Here is a 15,405-nt window from a genome sequence, read left to right as displayed (position 1 = left end):
AGCAGAGTCTGTTTAGCGTTCATTGTTAGTATATTGTATTACTTGTTATACCTGTTTATTCTTATTTCTGTAACCCCCTTTTGTCCATTAGGGACTCAAATACAACCTTTTTACGGAGCTCTTATCTCCATATTTCTATACAGTGGTCGTTGTCTGTTTATTCGCATAATAGCGATAAGGTATATTGCGGACACAGTCCGATAAGGTATATTCGCAGATTAGAGACAAAGTACTGCGAAGGAATCTCTGATTAAGGTATTGGTTCTTGGTATACATAATACAATAAAAGGTACGCTACGCTGCGCTACGCTTTGTTCACACGTAGCTAGGTATAAAGGGTACGTTGGTTGCGGACTTATTACGTAATCAACGCTTTTCACTTATTGTCACTCTGGTTATATTTTAATCACCATTAACAATTGAGGGCTCGTCCGTCCGCTCCACAGTCCAGAACTCAGTACCAGGCGTGCGACCCGACCTATACCAGCAAAAGGGTGGAAGTATTTATTTGTTTCCATTGCTGGATAGGCCGAGTCCGCGGCGGTGCGGGGTTCGGGAAGTGCTAGCGCTGAACCCGGAGTACAATAAGTGAAAGCCACGTGTTTTAAAGCATATCATACCTAAGTGTTTAGTAAACTGTACTTCTGCCTGCCACAAGTAGTTTAACGGGGTATAGTGTCTTGGGCTGCTTGTTTATTATAGTATATGTACCACGTGCGATAAGGTTCGCACACGTGGAGTCTGTGTTTATTATAGTACATAGAGGATCCCCTCTGTGCAAAGCTATAACATTTTGTTAGTTACTGCAAAACCAGGGACTCAGCCACGTGGCGACAAGTCCTGGGCCTTTTGCAGTAACGTAAAGCGTCTATTGTGTATTACGCAAGGTGCGCGCGCACGTGCCCATATCGGGAAATTTTCGCATCTTTGTACGTGATTTACGGATTAAGTGCGGGATTTATTTCGCATCTTGATACGTAACTTTCGGACGGAGTTAAGGGATTTATTCCACATTTAAGCGCAATTACTGCGTATAGCGAAACCCGAGTGCAACCTTGCAAATACACTATAGAACACGTGGGTGGCCGATTCATCGGCGGCCTGTGAACAGTGCATGTACACACGTGGCTGTTCATTGGTACTGCACATGCAGCACACATAGGAACTCAAAGGTGAACAGTATTTAACCACTAGCTTTATTTACACAGTATAGCAATATACTGCGAATGAGGCGGTGATTAATAAAAGAAAATAAGTTTTTTTCTTTTTGTTCATTTTTTTTTAAACAAGCAACTCAAGCATTATTTTAATAGATTCCTATAGAGTGTTATAAGGGATTTATACCTGCATAAGTATCTAGTGAAAAGCTACCGGCCTGGGAAAACTTTCTGTACAGAAATATTTCAAATATATGCATAAGACCAAGGTGTAACCAGCGCCCAGTGTGAAAAATAACTGAGGCGAACGGGTGTGTGACGACACGACTCAAGCGCAGTGTAGTCCAGTGTAGGACAGTCCAGGTAGGACAAGGTTAGGGTTCACGTGACGACGTGCCCATAGGAACTGCCCCTTCAGTGGAATTGATTCCGCTAGGAGGGTACAAGAAGATATATCGGAACGCACTTGTTTCCGATTAGCTACTTTAGAAATCCGATTTTTGGGGGTATAGGAAAACAAGTTTGTTATACCCTGGAAAAATTGTGCCGCATCAAGCAAGTTGGCTAGAAGTTCACTGCTAGTCGAAAGACTTGGTGATTGAGTACGTTACCTCGCATTGTGGGCTCTTCGCTTGATTGCGTTGAAGTGTCGCTGTGTGGAGAAGTGAGTGGTTGGGGAGCTCTCAGATAAGTAATAACCCACCGATTATCTATTAAGCTGTGAACGCTTATTCCTGTAACTATGGGTAATAACGGGTCACGCTGTGATAACGTGCAGGATAGGGAGGAAGCAAGCCGGCCAAGAGGATCGGCTGCTTTTATTATGTGCAGGAAGCACGGTGAACTCGCAGTTGTTTACCAAAGTAAATGGAGAAAAATGACACAAGGCAGCAAGTTAGAATTTCCCAGTGTTGGTAGCTTCGATCCGGAAATCTTATCAGCAGTAAAAGATGAAATATGCCTACTCTCCAGTCGTAAGGAGAGAGTGAAGCATATAAATATTCTTAAATTGTGGCAGAAGGAAGGACAGGAACAATGGGGAACCAGAGGTCTGGCAATATCGGATGCAATCAGCCACAATAAAAATGCAAATGCAACCGCTACCACAATAGAATCAGCTCCCCCACCCCCATATGTGCCGAAGGGGTTAATGACTCATAAGAAAGACTTGAGTAATACTGTATCTGTTACTAACTTGTACCCTGTCTTATCCCCTTATAAGGAAACCCGAGAGGAGAACGAGCAGCTGTTCGCACTGGCCGTCTCCCATGCAATTAATATGATTCAGGGAAAAGCTCAACCCGCTGTTGAGGCCCCAGCACAGGAGGAGGAGACGGCTGATGCCAACAGCATAGTATTGGACTCAGGTAATGATGCACCACACAGCACAGACACAAATGACTCCCAAGCAGGTCCCAGTAATGCAAATGTGGTACAAACATACCCTGTACGCACACTGGAGGTTCCCTATGGTAAGGCAGACAGAGAGGGTGTGATACCTACCAGAAAGATGACCATGCTAAACCCATGGACACGGTTAGAGCTGCGGTCCATCATTGCAGATTTCCCTGACCCAAGGAAAGATCTAGCATCGTGCCGGAAATTTGTAAGGGATCTGGGAAACTCTGATGAGCCCACCAACAAGGATTGGAGAATCATGTTGAGGGCCTGTCTCCCCACTCACATTGACATCCCGAAATTCATTCAGGATAGTGGATTGAAAGTGGACAAGGAGATAAATGATGAGATCAACCAGGAGAATATACGCCTGATTAACTTACAGTTGGGAGTGTATTTTCCTGCAGCAGTGGAATATAGCAAGATATTCACTATCAAACAACAAGATGGTGAAGTAGCTAGCGAATATTTCAACCGGGGTTTGATGGCGGTATCAAAGTACACTGGTGTCTCCGAGCCTAAGGACGATCCCCACCTGAGGGAGCTGATTGTCTCTGTGCTGGTGGAAGGGCTTAACGAAAACCTGAGAGCCAGAGTCCAAACTTCTTTTCCAAATTGGCGTGGAATGACAGTGGATGCCCTACGGGAATCTGCTGTAGACCACGACCGTAACATCAAGAAACGCAGAGAACTGCAAACTGACAAACTGATGATGGTTAGCATCCAAGCCCTTACTAATGCCCCAAACAAAGCTGCATACCAACGAAACACCAGGGACACAGGTAGAAAGCCAGTTATCTGTTACAACTGCAATCAGAAGGGACACATTGCAGCTCATTGTAGGTTAGGAAACCACAGGAATTATCAGACACATAAGCGAGAATGGGAATCTCACAAAGGTGAGACACGGAGATACCCAGCCCCTAGACAATGGGAGGAGACAGACAGGTCACGCAACATGCCTCCTCCCCATCTGATGGCTGACACTGTGCTAAGGGCAACCCAGGTCAGACCATAGGAAACAGGTCATACCTGTATCCTACAGCCAGTTAGATTAACACAACACCTTGGAGAGGAACCTCAGGTGAAGGTTGATATAGCTGGAGTAAGGCAAACCTTTTTGGTTGATACAGGGGCGGCCAGATCTGTTCTCAACACTCCTCTTCACTTGGGTTTCACTAACCAATCAGTAGCGGCAATTGGGGTAACAGGAAAAATACAACATTACCCACTGACGAAACCAGCAGAGGTTACAATCGGGCCTTTGCATACCAAACATTCTTTCCTGTTGGCTGCAGCGGCCCCGACTAACCTTCTGGGTAGAGATTTACTATGCAAAATGGGATGTGTCATCTATTGCACCCCCGATGGGGTATTTCTGGACACTCCTAAAAATCTTACACAAGAAGTGCAAGATATGCTGGACAGTCCTCAGAGGCTAATGTTGTATTCCACTGTTGTAGAATCAAATCCATCTAGGGTAGCTGAAATTACAGCACAAATACCGAGTTCCCTTTGGACTAAAGATGGACAGGATGCTGGGCTGATGGCAAATGTAGCTCCAGTAGAGATCCGTTTAAAAGAAGGCAGGATAGCCCCAAAAATACCGCAATACCCTTTAAAACCTGAAGTTGAGCTAGGAATATTTCCAGTGATCCAACGATTGCTCCAACAGGAAATCCTAGTTAGAACTTCCAGCACGGCCAATAGTCCCATCTTTCCTGTGAAAAAGAGCGGGGGGAGGGGCTACAGACTAGTGCAGGATTTAAGAGGGGTAAACAAGGTAGTTGAGAGCCAATTCCCCATAGTGCCAAACCCAGCTGTCATCCTAATGCAAATCCCACCTCACTGTACTCATTTCACAGTCATTGATTTGTGTTCAGCGTTCTTCTCCGTCCCTTTGCACCCCGACAGCCAGTATCTGTTCGCCTTTACATACAGAGGAGTACAGTATACCTGGACACGACTCCCCCAGGGATTCATAGACAGCCCCAGCATCTTCTCCCAGGCCTTGCATGATTGTTTACAATCTTTTCAACCCATGAGTGGTTCGATACTGATACAATATGTTGATGACTTATTGTTGTGTTCTGAGTCACTGGAGTCATCAGTGGATGACACTAGACAGCTACTGATGCATCTCTCAGAGACAGGACATAAAGTATCAAAGGATAAGCTGCAATTATGCCAGACCAGGGTTAAGTATCTGGGACACTGCCTTACCCAAGGGCTGAGACACCTCACCGACGACAGAATCCAAGCGATTCAGAACATGGTACTGCCACAGACCCAGCATCAGATCCGTACGTTCCTAGGCATGTGTGGATACTGTCGCAATTGGATCCCAGGATTCTCTATTCTGGCATTACCACTGCAAGAGATGGTTTCCTCAACTAAGCCTGATCGGGTCTCTCATACTGAGGAATCTGAACTGGCTTTCAAGGAACTAAAGGTGAGCCTAACCAAGGCCCCAGCACTGGGAATGCCAGATTATGGGAAACCCTTTGAACTGTACGGAACTGAATCAGGTGGGTGTGCGGCAGGAGTGCTTGTACAAAAACATGGTGATGCCAACCGACCAATAGCGTACTACAGTGGCCAGCTGGACACAGTAGCACGCTCACTCCCAACTTGCTTACGAAGTGTGGCTGCAATAGCACAACTAGTAAGTAAGAGTGAGGACGTAGTGTTGGGACACGATTTAACTGTTCATGCTCCCCATGCTGTCTCTGCCCTCCTAAATTCTGCCCAAACACGTCATGTGTCCTCAGCACGGTTCACTAAGTGGGAACTGGCGCTGATGGCCCCAGTAAATATTACCATCAAAAGATGCAACACACTAAACCCAGCCACATTCCTTCCTCATGTGCCTTCCAAGGCACAAAGGGTGGAGGGTGATGGGAATGTTGCTGAATATGGTAAAGCAGAGTTTAGTGAGAGTGAGGACAAACATGATTGCATGTCCTACCTGAATCAGACCTTCACAGCACGTCCTGACATAAGCGACAGCCCATTAAGTGAGGTAGACATAACCTTATTCACAGATGGTAGCTGTCATAGACAGACGGACACGGGAGAGCTGTGCACAAGTTACGCAGTAGTAGATGGAGAAGGTATTGTGGAAGCTGAACCCTTGGGACCACCTCACTCAGCACAAGTAGCGGAACTGGTGGCACTGACCAGAGCATGTGAACTGGCCCAAGGAAAATCAGTCAACATATATACCGACTCCAGATATGCTTTCGGAGTAGTCCATGATTTTGGAGCCCTATGGCGCCTCCGAAATTTCATGACGGCGGCTGGCACACCAGTGGCGCATGCGACATATATTAGGAGACTTCTGGGAGCTATTCAGCTTCCAGACAGAGTAGCTGTTATCAAGTGCAAAGCTCACACATCAGAGAAGGACCCGGTGTCACTTGGTAACAGCCGCGCTGATGAGGCAGCGAAAAGGGCCGCATGCCCTGTAAATATTTTCACCCATCCTACCAACCTTTGTACACTGAACATAGTATCCACATCCAAACTGATAGACATGCAGAATTTGTGTTCCCCACAGGAAAGAGCAGTATGGAAGTCGAAGGGATGTGGCCAAGAGTCTACCGGACTTTGGAGAGATGGACACGGGAAACCAGTGGCCCCCAGAGCATACCTTCCTAGTCTAGCCGAGGCGGCCCATGGGCTGACACATCTTGGGAAGGAAGGTATGTGCAAGCTGGTAAAGGCCTACTGGTGTGCACCAGGGTTCGCTTCTCAAGCAGGTAGAGTGGCAATGTCATGCCTCACCTGTTTGAGGAAGAACGTTGGAAAAGCCATCCCAACAGAGCCATCCCACATCCCTCCTACAGAAGGCCCTTTCCAGGTAATACAAATCGACTTCATACAGTTACCACCCTGTAGAAATTTGAAATATGTATTAGTTTGTGTTGACATGTTTTCCAGTTGGGTGGAGGCTTTCCCCGCTGCCTCCAACACTGCTACCTTTACAGCAAAGAAAATATGTCAGGAGTTTGTCTGTAGGTATGGTATCCCAAAGGTCATTGAGAGTGACAGAGGCACTCATTTCACAGGAGAGGTCTTCCAAATCATGTGTAAACTCCTGGGGATTGATAGTAAACTTCATACTCCATATCGTCCCCAGGCGAGCGCCAAAGTTGAGAGAATGAATGGTACTATTAAGAACAAATTGGGTAAAGTGATGGCTGAAACAGGGTTGTTATGGCCAGAGGCACTGCCTATTGTGTTGTATAGCATTAGGACCACTCCCAGGACTCCGCTCAACTTGTCCCCCTTCGAGATATTGTTTGGTCGGCAGCCACACATCATGATAGACCCACAGGATGATCTCAAATGTAACAATGAGCTAACTGTACAGTATCTCCTAAAGCTAAACAAACAGCTAAGGGAGCAACAAAAGCAGCTGAAATTACTGAACCCTGATATGCCTACAGAGAATTGTCATAATCTTAAACCAGGAGACTTTGTTATGATCCGAAATTTTTTACGCTCAGGTTGTTTGATAGACCGTTGGGAAGGACCGTACCAAGTTTTGTTGACCAGCACTACATCAATTAAAGTCGCAGAGAGAGAGACTTGGATACATTCGTCCCACTGCAAGAAAGCCAGTAACCCAGAGTCCCAGTGTGCAGAGAGCGAGAGAGAAGAAGTGTCGCTAGAAGCATTGTTTCGGGAACACTGAGAAGCAGCCAAGGTCGAGCAACCTGAGCGAACAAAGGTCTAAGAGCAGAGCAAAATAAAAGTCCCCTGGTAGAGATGATGGAAGGACTCCAAGCAAAAGGTTCACAGCTATGCATATATGTCTTTGTTTTCTTTCTGTGTTCTTTTATTCACCCAAAGATACTCGGTGGCTGCCACATCCTAGAGCGATCGGAGCGGAGTTCTGACAGTGTAATAATGGACCCCGATATGGGTGAGGTAGAATCCCTAAACCAGCTTGAAACTTTGCCCATGACAGGAGAAGGTAAAAGGTATGAGGGAAACGTAGTTCAAGGGCTATGTGATGAGTTATTGTCTGGTGAGTACTGTGTCTGTAGATATTGTCAACCTAAAATGGAAGAAGAATGCATCCAGCGATGTCAGTCGACAAGTAAGGCAACTACAGGCCGACATCCTTTGAGTGATTACCACTCACTAGTGGGTAAGGTCTTAAACCAAACAGAATGCTGGGTGTGTTCACAAGTGTTACATAAAAGGAGTAGTGTAGGCCTAGTCCCATACCCGCTTAATATTTCAGAGATAAGCGTATTAAATAAGGGGAGGCCATTGGATAAGAGATACCTGTATACCAGGTCCCCTAGTCTTAGATTACACCCATACCAAGTGGATAAGTCCCTGGTATGTATGAACTTCTCGAGTTCCAGAGCGATTGGTACTTGGGAAGTGACATGGCATAACCAGACAATAACTTACTCCCAGCGTCCAGATGGAGAGCCTATTGATAAAGAATTGTTGTTAAAGATCCGAACCAGTGGGAGACATTATAAATATGTTTACACGGTGAAGAAAAGTAAGATGATGGCCGGCAGAGTATCAGCCGGCTACTGTAATGTAACCCTACAGCCAGAAACATGTGAGGAACGAGTCAGGGAGCAGGGGACGGGGATGTTCTTATGGATAATGTGTGACAAGATCATGAAATACTCTGTCCCCTATTTTCTCCCTGACGATGTTTATTATATTTGTGGTAGGAGGGCGTACAAATGGCTCTCCATGAACTACGTTGGTATTTGTTATCTAGGCAGAGTGTTACCGGAAGTGATGACCCTCACACATGATGAGATGATGAACATACACAGAGGTATTTCTCCTCCTTACACTCATACCCATTATGACCAAATCCATAAAAGGGATTTAACCATCAGGAAAGAACCCCTAGCTTCCGAAATGATACACGAGTCGTTCGGTATCCAACTCCTCATTGCTTTAGACATCACCCATACCGCCAGAGGAGTCATAAATTTTAAATATATACAAGCATTAGCCAGCTTGGTAGATAACATCACTGAGATTTATGATGACACCTTTAGATACACTGGGAAGGAGTTGCAAGCGTATAAAAGAGAGCTAGTCCAACATCGAATGGTGTTGAACTATCTGACAGCTATGACAGGAGGATATTGTGTCACCCTCTCTACACAGTTTGGGGTGAAGTGTTGTACATATATCACCAACAATACTGAAGACCCAGAAGAAATCATCGATCATCGGATGGATGAGATTCTTCAGCTTAAATGGGAATTTAGAAGGGAACATAATATCAGCCTGGCAGAAATAGGTAACAAAGTTAGTGAATGGACCTCCTGGTTGAATCCAATGCACTGGTTCTCTGGTTTAGGAGAATGGGCGCAAGGGATCATAGCTAGCATAGGAAAACTCCTTCTCTGTATCGGTGGTGCCATCATAGTCTTTGTGTTATTGTTCAAATGTTTGAAAGTGGTGACCCGGGGAAAGACAAAACGTACCGAAATCATGAGTGTAAGAACGAGAGATACAGAGGAAGACCAGGGTTTGGTATATGACCCTAAAATCGAAACCACCTCCCTTTAAAGAAACCATATTTGTGAACGTGTATATGTTGTAACCACCCCTGTTTTTATTTTTATCCCTAAATTGTACATTATCCTTCGTGACCCTGAGTAGATTGTTCGATAAATGCGGCCCATCGTTTATCCATGATCCTGGATCGGCCGAGAGCAGATGGTTTACTCCCCTTATATGTTTAATTCATGTATCCCAATTTCTCTGTTAGGATTATGAATTTCTGTATTGTCGTGTGAAATGTTTTGTATTGTAACAGTTTTATAATTACTGTTAAAGGGTGGACTATGGAAGTCGAGTTACACACACGCCATTTTAGGATAGTATGGCCGCCATTTTGGTTCGCAGAGTTGCGCAAATAAAGTTTCCATACCCGAGTATGCGTGGCAAAGTGGACCAGAAGAGTAGCCATACTATCACACATAAATTCATATATACATACTGACACCAAGTAAAATATAGTTAAAGGTTTAGAACGCCACACATAGCCTAGTTAGCCCTGCATACATCTGTCTGTATCGTGTTTAGTACCGTTCCGTTCAGCTCATTATGCGAAGTATTCCGGTCATTGCGAATATTTCGCAATGTACACTGCCCGATAGTTATGGACATATTCCATATTCCAGAGACAGTTTCTGTTGAAAGTAGTTAACAAAGGAAACTTGATAAAACCGGTTCTTATCCTTGCTGACGCCGAAACCACCAAACAAAGGACTCTTAAAGTTCACTCCCCTGCACCTGGTCAGACCAGGTACAGCGTCTAACCTCCAATCACAGTGGACCGGACATATGATCTCTGACCAATGAGAATGGCCTTTGACCTCCCCTTTCTGACCCTATAAGAAAGGTGACCCGGAGCAAGCTCGGTCACTTCGGCACATCTACTTTCCCTGGACCTTCCTACCGGACTATAGTTCATTCCTGAACGATAGTGAGCTCTGACCGGATCGCGCTTCGCATACTTGATGAGACGGGTAACGGTTGCATTTTCACGATATTTATTCTTATTGTATTGTTGGCTGATTGTGTCTTGTATCTGTATTCTTTCCCCTTAGCAGAGTCTGTTTAGCGTTCATTGTTAGTATATTGTATTACTTGTTATACCTGTTTATTCTTATTTCTGTAACCCCCTTTTGTCCATTAGGGACTCAAATACAACCTTTTTACGGAGCTCTTATCTCCATATTTCTATACAGTGGTCGTTGTCTGTTTATTCGCATAATAGCGATAAGGTATATTGCGGACACAGTCCGATAAGGTATATTCGCAGATTAGAGACAAAGTACTGCGAAGGAATCTCTGATTAAGGTATTGGTTCTTGGTATACATAATACAATAAAAGGTACGCTACGCTGCGCTACGCTTTGTTCACACGTAGCTAGGTATAAAGGGTACGTTGGTTGCGGACTTATTACGTAATCAACGCTTTTCACTTATTGTCACTCTGGTTATATTTTAATCACCATTAACAGAAACTACACATTTTTTCCTATAAAAGCATGCCAAAACGGTCAGGGCATGCTGGGACATGTAGTACCACAACATCTGGAGGGCCACAGGTTGAAGACTTGCGAGTTAACCTAAAAAATATATATTTTTGGATTGTGGAAGGAAACCGGAGTACCCGGAGGAAACCCACAGAAGTACGGGGAGAATATACAAACGCCGCACACTTACGGCCATGGTGGGAATCTAACCCATGACCTCAGTGTTGTGAGGCAGTAATGCTAACCATTACACCGTCCATGCTGCCCTTATGGGGTTCAACACATACAGGGCCTGATTCTGGTTCACTTGCAAAAGAAGATTGACTCTCTAATTGACAAAACCATGTGCACTGCAGGTGGGGCAGATGTAACATGTACAGAGAGAGTTAGATTTGAGTGGGGTTTGTACTTCAAACAGATATCTATATTGCAGTGTAAAAATAAAGCAGACAGTATTTACTCTGCACAGAAACAAAATAACACCGTAATCTAACTCTCTCTGCACATGTTACCACCAGCAGTGCACATGGGTTTGTCCATTAGAGAGTGAATTTGCTTTTGCAAGTGATCTAGAATCAGGCCTACTGTGGATTGGGCTGGTTCTGGTTGTATTATCCGGTCCTCTAAGATCTCCTAGTTGCCCGTAGACTAGATGGAGTGCCATGATAAATAACATCCTGTGAGATTTAGGTGCAGAGACATAGCATGAAGTCTGGTGTATTCAGGGCCGGTGCAAGGCACCAGAGCGCCCCAGGCGAGTCGGGGTGGGGGCGCCCCAGTGCCATGGTGTGTGTGTGTGGGGTACCTGTTGCGCCTTCTGGGGAAGAAGGGGTGTCTATTCCGGGATCTGACATGAGCCTGCGCGGGTACCTGTCCTGCAACGCTTTGTGTATAAACCTGGCGGCGGCGGGGGTCCCTGCAGTGAATAATAAATAACTAGCTCTATCCGGCAGTCGGGCGGGAAGCGCATCTGTTTTGAAAACACTGGCCGCACGCTGATTGGCTGAATCAGCGTGCGGCCAGTGTTTTCAAAATAGAAGCGCTTCCCGCGCCGCTGCATAGTGCTAGTTATTTATTATTCACTGCAGGGACCCCTGCCGCCGCCAGGTTTATACACAAAGCGTCGCAGGACAGGTACCCGCGCAGGCTCCTGTCAGAACCCGGAATAGACACCCCTTCCTCCCCAGACGGCACAACAGGTACCCCGTGGCATGGGGGGCGAAATGCCGCCCTCCAGTGGCCGGCGCCCTAGGCAAATGCCTAGACTTGCCTATTGGTAGCGCCGGCCCTGGGTGTATTAATTAACTGTTACCCATTATGATCGCAGAGAGAGGGGTTAATTAATGATGCATCTGTGATGTGTGCTGTAATGTCAATAAGTGCAATGTCACCTACTACAGACCTCCACAGCAGCTTGTCTAGCTGTGCTGTTGGAATGGGATCATTGGATAGACAGTAACTAGGTCGACATAGAAACAATGTGCAGTATTCAATGCCGGTGCGAGCGGCCGGCGAGGGGGTTAAACTGCGAGGATCGCAGAAAACCAGTGATCCTCGCAGTTTAACCCCCGCGCCGGCCGCTTGCACTATGCAACGTTCCGGGGGAATCCTCGCAGTCCCAGAACGGCGAGGATTCCCCTAAACTGCGAGAGCCGCGGCTAGTGCAGCAAACTCGCTGTAATTAGCCTCGATTCTCGCAGCTTTTGGAGGCACATACGCCAATTCTCCCTCGCTCAAAAAACAAAGCGAGGGGGAATTTGCGTATGAGGGGGGTCAGTTGAATACTGACAGGGTGAGTGGTGACTGCGAGCAAAAAGTCCTGCTCGCAGTCACCGCTCGCCCACGGCATTGAATATATGCCATAGAATTTGACGGCAGATAAGAACCATTTGGCCCATCTAGTCTGCCCCTTTTTTTACCCTTCAGGTAATCTCAACATGCATGAAGGTGGACATGACTGAAGATGGACATGGGTTAGGTCGACAGATCACTAGGTCAACACAAGCATTAGGTTGACATGGGGAAGTTTGACAGTCAAAAGGTCGACATGAGGTTTTTCACTTTTTTTTTTGTCCCACATTTCAACACAGCCGACATGGACACTTAAATGTAGCACTGCGTCTCCTCGCATGGCTCGCTGCACTCACCATGCTTCAGGCACACTATTTTAGTCTCCCACCATGCCCTAGTGGATGTAAGGCATGGAATACCACCTGTTGACACGTCGGCTCAAAAAAAAGTGAAACACCCCATGTCAACCCAATGACCTGTCGACCTAACCCATGTCAACACTCAGTCCTGTCGACCTAGTGGCTCTGAGGCCGGAGTTAGCACTCATCCCCGCCTCTGCTCCGCTCCACACTGGGGGTAAGCTGCACAGGCCCACGCTTCCATTCCTCTATATGGCTGCTGGAACTGTCACACTAGCCAGCACAAGTAATATTAGATCCTCCCAAGGCAGTACATTATTGCAGCATGGGGTTTCATGTGGTCACAATGGCACTGCGCATAGTTGCGGTATCACTCTTACAGCTGGTACAAAACACAGCTGCCATGCTGTTAACTATCCAGCCACACAACACCCATTCCCTACTCCCGCCACTGCACTTGCATATGTATTCATTTCTTAAATACTTACACCTCTGGAATTCCGTGCCAATGGCAGCAGCGCTGTAGATATCACTGAGAAGATGGTGTGGTTGCCGCGCCATTTATAGATATCCCTTTAGTATCCCCTTACTCCCTGCATTTTATGAAAAGTTTCTGCACTGTATTATGTTCATTATATCTGTTGAGCACCTGGAGTCCTATTGAAGACAGTGCCATAAAAAAATTATTATATTATTAGCTCATTTTAATTGTTTCAGAGTTATTCCAGCAATGGGAGTCAGGACTTCCATCAGAAATTGCAGGGCCCAGGACTGTCAAAGTAGGCAGGACCCTGACTAGATCGCTTAGAAAATGCCCCTACATCTCAACTAGGGTGGCCAATCCAGGATCGGCAGGATCCCGGGATTTGGCTACTAAAACACCGGGATTTCAAGCCAGGGATTGGAGTTTACAATCCCAGGATTTCGGGATTAGAGTGCGCATGTGGTCTAATGCCGGACGACGTCACAGGTCACGCTGCGCAGCCCACTCAACGGCCTTGTCCTATGCCTGCTGCCCTCCCACCCTGGCCACCTGATTCAACAGCACCCGACTCCATTGTCAGCCCGAAAGCCTGCCCGGCTCATTGCGCACCCGCCCGGTCAAACCGCACCACAAAGTAAGCAGATATGTGGGGTGCCCGGGCGGTTTTTGTATTAGGGATGCCGATCCCGGTAATCCGGGATTGAAAAAATTACCCGGGATTGGCATCCCTAATCGCAACGTGTGCAGGGGCCATATCGATGCCTGGTCCCAAGAGTCACTATTGCCCGGCGATTAATATCCTGCATGCAGGATAAATCTAGTGAGATTGCCGGTCAGGGCCAGTGTTCTGAGCGATCCACATTTCTCAGATCGCTCAGCAGTATCACCCTGTGTGTAGGCCCCTTAAGGGGTGAAGAGGGCGACAGTGGAAGATAAAAGAAATGATAGAAAAAGGTCCAGCCAAAAAGAGGGGGCTGGAGGGATATGGTAAAATATGGGTGATCTATAGATATTTCTCTTAGGATAATAATTAGTGAGCAACACATATATGAGGATACGTGACATATTTCTAGTTTTGTTTTTTTTATAGATTCTTTATTTTAAAATTTTCAAGCAGAAGTAAAGACAAAAGTACCCAAAATGTTGTACATCTCAAAAGCAAAACAATGACTTAAGTGTGAAACAAATTTCTGTATACATTTTAAGGACAAGAAATAAAGAAAATATAATGACAACTCATAACAAAATACTAGGAGATGGGGGGGAGGATGGGTAAGTCAAGGGTCAGGATACAGGTATATTGGTATAGGTGTTGGAGCAATTGGCCGATTTCGGATAATTCTCGAAAGAACTATCGTTGCATATGATTGGGAGGGGCTAGTGCGATGTAATCTCTTGAGGTCTTAAATTCCAACCACGTATACCAGGTGACTGCATATGGGGAGTATTTTTCTAGTGCAGTATAGTAGATGTCCTCCATATGCATGTAGAAATGTGTTCTTTGGCACCATTCCTAAATCGTAGGAGCTATCGCAGAGCGCCAGTGTACAGGCAACACCGCTCTAGCTGCATTGCTTAAGTCAGTGGTTCCCAAACTGTGTGTCGTGGCTCCCTGGGGTACCTCGGGACACTTGCAGGGGTGCCCTGGGTTGATGGTCCAGGAACTATTCAAATTATTGAAGGTTACATTTTTATGGGCAAAACCAGTGCTGGTGGCTGCCAATCATAAAATATGTACAAACAGAATTAAATCCTGCCCTTTACCACATAGCTGACCTTAAGAATTGCATATATACCCTTTCTACTTAATGTTATTTCTTCTTTTTTTTTTTTTGCCCGTGAAAAAAATTCTGATACTCTAGGGTGCCCTGATTCAAAAAAGATTGCGAACCCCTGGCTTAAGTGTTTTAGAAGTGAGACGTAGGGATGTTAGAGTGTGAAGGCAGCCAGAAGTCAGGTCCGCTTGGTACGTCATACCCTACTATTTTGAATGTCAATTTTTTAATTTTCTGCTAGAATGGGTTTATGAAGAGACAATCTCACCAGATATGTATTAGAGAACCCTTCTCTCATCCTCATCTCCAACACATAGATGATACAGATGGATAGTAGTAGAGGAGAATTTTTTTTTTTTTAGCAAAAATATAGTCACGCCAAATACGACTGCTGCA

The sequence above is a fragment of the Crinia signifera genome, chromosome 4 (genome assembly GCF_055691185.1).
Source record: "Crinia signifera chromosome 4, ASM5569118v1, whole genome shotgun sequence".
Lineage (NCBI taxonomy): Eukaryota > Metazoa > Chordata > Amphibia > Anura > Myobatrachidae > Crinia > Crinia signifera.
The sequence above is the reverse complement of the archived record's forward strand: the minus strand, read 5'-3'. Positions refer to the sequence as shown.